This window comes from Spermophilus citellus (genome assembly GCF_964194105.1).
Source record: "Spermophilus citellus genome assembly, chromosome: 15".
NCBI classification, from domain to species: Eukaryota; Metazoa; Chordata; class Mammalia; order Rodentia; family Sciuridae; genus Spermophilus; species Spermophilus citellus.
In genome coordinates, this window is record NC_138195.1 from 39113560 (window position 1) to 39119826 (window position 6267).

Below are 6267 nucleotides of genomic sequence, written 5' to 3' on the forward strand. Positions count from 1 at the left end.
TTTGGATTGGATTGTGGAAAATACACCCCAGTCATACAAACAGAAACAGTTGAAGAGGCATTCTTACTGAACAGTGAGATTATCAAAGCATTATGGTTGGAGATTGAATGTCCCTCAAAGACATGTATACTAAATAAAGGTTTGGCATTACTGGAAGGTTGTGGAAACTTTAAGAAGCTGGGCCTATTGGGAGTGTCTGTGATCTTTGAGGGAATGCCCCCAAAGGGATTGTAGGACCCTGGTTTCTTTCTTCTTTTTTTCTTCCTGGTCATGAGGTGAGATATACTGTTCTACCCTGTGTTTCCACCATGATGTGTTGCCTGGCCACAGACCCCAAGCAACTTGACCAGTTTATCATGACCCAAGCCTCCAAATTTATGAGCCAAAAAAAAAAACATTTCTTTTTATAATTTGATTATCTTAGGTATTTTGTTAAGAGGACTGAAAAATGACTAACACATAGGTAGAAGGGAAATATCAAAAACCAATTAGGAGAAGAGTGAAGAGTTGGGGGCATCTGTTGGGTGAGCAGGTTAATGAAGATTTAAGGATAGAAAGGGAATCAATAGCCAGATTTTAGAGGTCTTTAGAAACTTGGGTTTTTAAAGTTCTTAAAATTTTGTCATCTGGGAATGTATAATGTGAGCTGTGCCTTGGAATATTTATTCTGTCAGTCAATCTATGAAAGCCCTGGGAAAGAGGACAAGGGGAAAAGTGAGCAACAGGAGTTTCTGTGGCCTCTAGTCTGCAATTTTCTCAGTTCTTCTGTAGCCGTAGCGTTTCCAAACACCAGAACTGAAAATGCATCTCTATCAGATACAAAAGTAACACTACAGGCTGAACTGTATTTGTGCTAGAGTTTTAAGGGTTCTGATGACCTTGTTTAAATCTTAATAGAGATGAAGAGGATGCTTCTGTGGGGTGTGTGTGGCTTCCTATTTCTCAGATATCTTTCAAGGTTATAGATAAGACTATGGATAATTTGGTTTACAGGTCTCCCAACAAAGCAAATTACTATCCAGAAATTTAATGAATATCTAAAAGCAGCCACATAATTATCACATTTGGCAGCATAGATATGGAGTACGCCTTCTTTAATTTAAAATATTAAATTCATTTAACATGCAGTCCATGGTGGATGGAGATATAAAATCAGAAGTCCTAGTAGAAGATTATGATTGCAAATACTATGTTAAGATCAGACATTTAGCAACTCTGGTGTTTTCAGATGAAAATGGAGATTTTAATACCATAATTAGTTTCTTGTGCATTTGTCTTTAAATATTGTCATGGATATGGATCACTTTTGTATCCCTTTGAGTTTCCAGATCTATCACAGAGGCTAGAACTACACAGATGAGAAAGGTTAGTTTTTGTCCTTTAGAGTAGAATCTAAATCACCTTCTCCAAATTTTCTGGAAAGATCTGAGGGAATAATTTGCCTGTATCATTCATCAATGGCACTGATTACTCAGGGCTTCCAAGACCTCTTCCTGGTCTTCATATATTAAAATAGGACAAATGGGGCAACCACAATGGATCCTGCTTGTGGTGGCTAAAGCCATAACCACCTACGATATGGATTTTTTTTAATGGTATAGAATATAGTCAGAAGCCCCATTCACTGGGCCCTGTGATATGCGGTTTGTGTGTGTGTGCGCGCGTGCGCGTGTGCCCACATGAGACTATGCATGTGTGGCTGTATAATGTAAATCCGTCAAGTACTGGGCCAACAGCTTAAACACATAAGCTTTCAAGTGATCGATAATATATTAGTCAGTTACTGATAAGTAATAAATCACCCCAATATATAGAATTCAAAATAATAATTTATTGCTGATCACAGCCATATGGTCAGCTGGTGGTTCTGCAGATCTCAGTTTAGCTTGTCAGGGCTCTGTCACGTGTCTGTGGCCAACTGTCAGTTTGCAAGGTGGCTTTACCAATCTTAGTTGGGCTCTCTCTCCCACGTATGGGGCTTCAAGTGAGACATCTGTGCCATTTTGGCTGTCCTGCAAATCTCTCATATTCTAAGAGGCTCCACCAGTCATGTTCTTGATGACCAAGCAGGAGGAGGAAGAAAGAACATGGAAGTCCACAAGCTCTCTTGAGGTTTAGGCTTAGAACAAGCATATCATCAATTCTGTCACATTCTATTGGTCAAAGCAACTTAAAGAGCTAATTTACATTTAAGGAGTAAGAAAACAGCCTTCTTAAGGGAAGCAGTGAAAAAATCACATCACAAAGGATATAAATAGAGGGAAGTGGGGAGGCTTGGGCCATTTCTGCAATTTACTGCACCATAGTGAATCTCCACATCATGTACAACCACAAGACTGGGATCCCAAATAGAATAAGATGTGTTCCATGTTTGCATAAAATATGTCAAAATATATTCTGCTGTCATGTATAACTATAAAAGAGATAAAAAAATTAAAAATTACAAAATCAAAATCAACAAGTGATTATTAAATATCTACAAATCTATCCTATGTCCATGTTATAAATTTCCAGGATAACTATCAATAATGCTTTCTTTGCATTTGAAAATATCTCATGAATTAGACATTTTCACAGAGCAAGAATTTCTTAGATGAGGCTTGTGAATCATAATGTGGGGTCCATGAGGCACATCTTGTTGACTTTCAACAACAGCAACTATAATTGACCAGAGCCTCAAACCCCTCTGCTCTGATGGTGTTTCTGCAGTTACACTGAAGCTAGGCTTCCTATAGACTGCTCCCAACCAATGACTACACAAGTCACACATGACTAGGGCAGACCTGTACTTGACAGATGTGGGTCTCCTCTCATGTCTGACTTTGTCTCAAGAACTCAATCGCTTTTGTAAAACTTCCTTAGATTGCACAGTAGTCCCAGAAGTCTCTACTAATTCTCCCTCCCTGTCTCCTTCCAAGAGTCACCTCACAATCTAATGATAGCTCCTGCCTCTCCTGGTGCCTGCCTCACCTCATCATTTTCTCTCACACAACCATTTTCTTCGATAAATTTATTTTTCATTTAATCCAGTTTTTGCAATTTCCAAAATGGACTTCTCAGACAACCTACACTAAAACACATAGATAACCACAAATTAGGAAAATTATAAGAAAGAATTTCAAGTTGCCTTCACAGATTTGCAGAGATAGATAGGTAGGTAGGTAGATAGAAGGAGGTGGAGAGAGAGAGACAGAGAGGGAGAGATGTAAACATATATCTGTGTGTCTATATCTCTTTATTTGTATTGGGATAGGAGGGTATGGGATGTGTGTGTGTGTGTGTGTGTGTGTGTGTGTGTGTGTGTGTGTGTGTAATGTGTTTATGTGTGTTTATATTCTTCTTGGTGTAATCTATATAAAGAAAAGGTTCTGAGCATCTTAAAGAGATCCTACCGGGTTGTTCAGGAGGGGGGAGGTGTGGTTAATCACTTCCTGAGTTCCTACTGTGTTTTTGACACACTTCTGTATACAAAACATCCAGAAATCAATGTATGCTTCTCTTTCCCCTACAATGATTTTCCTAACTACTTTAGAAGAGTTAGGCTCTTATTTTTCCTGTGATTTGTATACTGGGTGTTTTTGTCACTGCTCTTGTCTTTCTGCCGACTATCACTCATGAACTGATGTGACAGCTGTGTAATTCACCAAACTGTTGGCAGGCCTAAACAATCCAATAAAGCGATACTGACTAATTGGTCTTGCTCGTAAAACCCTTAGGGAGACTGTTGGAAAACTGGATGTGATTGACTAGAATAGAAAAGAATGTTCAACCTGTTGAATAGAGGCTCAGGTTATTTGCCATAGTAATGTGTGTGTGTATTACATAGGTGTTTGTTGAATTCAGTATATTTCAGCAACTTTTTATAAACACAGAGTCCTTTCATATATAACCATGGTCCTCTTTAGACATTACTTATGTCATTGCATGAACAAAGTGGAGATCCTTTCTAGTTAAATTGTAGAAAAGGTAATTCTGAGAATCCTTTAAATTAAAAACTTTTTTGTTAAAAATTTTATTGAGATATAATTCACATATGGTAAAATTAATCCACCTAAAAGTGTAGAGTTTTAATATATTCACATGACTTTTAATATATTCACAGAATTGTACAACCATCACCACAATCAATTATAGAATATTTTCACTAGCTAGCCCAAAGAAAAATTCCATACTCATAAATTATCTGTCATCCCTCTCCTCCCCCTCTATTCCCAGATTCTTAGGCAACAGCTAATCTACTATGGATGTGCCTATTCTGAACATTTCACAAAGTGAAATCCAATATTTCTTCCTATATATAGCTTCTTTCACTTAGCATTATTTTCAAAGTTCATCTTGTCATAGCTCAGTGATATTTCACAGTATGGATATATCACATTCAACCAAATTTTAGTTGATAAACCTTTGGGTTATTTCCATTTTTAGCTATTACAAATAATGCTTCCCTGAACACTTATGTACAACTTATTTGTGTGATAACTTTTAATTTTTCTTAGGTACATGCTATGAGTGGAATTGCTAGATTGTGTGTTAATTCTATGTTTAATCTTGAAAGGAACTGTCAGGCTATTTTCCAAAGTGGCTGCATCATTTTATATTTCCAATTTAAGGGTAAAAATTCCAGTTTCTTTGCATTTTTACAAATGCTTTTATTTTACATTCCAGCCAGTTCTGATTTGCATTCAAATCAAATAGATAATGTGTTCATCTGTTTGTGCTACTGTAACAAAATGCCATATATGAGTAATTTATAAATAATAGAAATGTATTTTTCATAGTTCTGCACGTGGGGAATTCCAAGATCAATGCACAGGCAGATTTTTGATTTCTGGTGAGGGCTTATTCTCTCTTCCCAAGATGGTGTCTTATTCCTGCATTTTCACATCACAGATGGCAGGAAAGGGCCAAAAAAGGCTCCCTCCAGACCTTTTTATAAGGATATTAATCCCATTCATGGGGGAACAGTATTCAGAACCTAATCACCTGCTCCACCCTACCTCTTTTGGCATAGGGGATTAAAATTTAACATAAATTTTGGAGGGAAAAAGCATACCAGAGAATGTTGAAAATCTTTTCATGGGCTTTTTAGCTTTTTAGATCCTTTGCTCACTTAAAAAAAATGGATCATTTGACTTGTTAAGTAATAAGTTATAACAGTTCTTTTTACATTATAGATATAAGTCCTTTTTAGATGTAAGATTTGCAAACATTTTCTCTCAGTCTCTCTGTGTGTTTACTTTCTTGATAGCATCCTTTGGATCACAAAGCTTTTAATTTTAATTTAGTCCAATTTATCTATTCTGTTGCTTGTATGTTTGTTGTGAAATGAGAACATTTTAGAAGGCCAATTCATATATTTTCTTACTGAGAATGATCTGTGTTACTCACACTTCCAGTGCAATTACAATTGGTAGCTCTCTGGCATGCTCTATTAAGGATTCTGGAGCCAATTCTACACTTACTGGGGAATAATGTTTGTTAAGGAAACAGAAGATATGAGTACTATGTATCCCTTAATTCATGCTCTCATGACTGATGATTTGTAAAAATAATATCAGTAATTATAATAATTATAAATATATTGCAAATAATTATGATATTTCCCTTAGTCTTTAAGAGGAAAAGTTATAGCACAGATCCATTTACTTATTTTATTAGTTCTAATCAGTTGTGGATGACATTAGAAAGCTCTTCGATTTTTTGTATACAAATGGAGCAGAATTTTTAAATTCTCTGCTGTGAAGTAGAGTCACAGCATTTGCTCAATCATACATGTACCTAGGGTAATGATGTCCATCTCATTCCACTGTCTTTCCTAACCCTTTACCCCTTCTCCCCTCCCCTTTGCCCCATCCAAAGTCCATCCGCTTATCCCATGAACCACCCTCCAATATGGATTAGCATCCACTTATCACAGAAAACATTTGTTTTATTTTTTAAATTTATTTATTAGTTCTAATCAGTTATACATGACAGTGGAAAGTTCTTCGATGGCACAGAGTTTTTACAAGGAGTAACAATCAGGGTCTTAGTTCCTCTTTTCTCTTTTCCTTGTTAATTCTGCCTTTGACTTAATAGCTGTCATTTCTGTACTTGAGAAATACTGGGAATGTCCTACACAGTGGGGGTGTAGTAAATTAGACATGAGACTTACGCACAAAGAGCGTGCATGGATTGGTAATTGATTTCACTTACACTTTCAGCCCCTTGACTCCTCCTAAACAGCAGTTTCCATATGAAGATCTTCAAGTCCCGTGGTCAGATTCC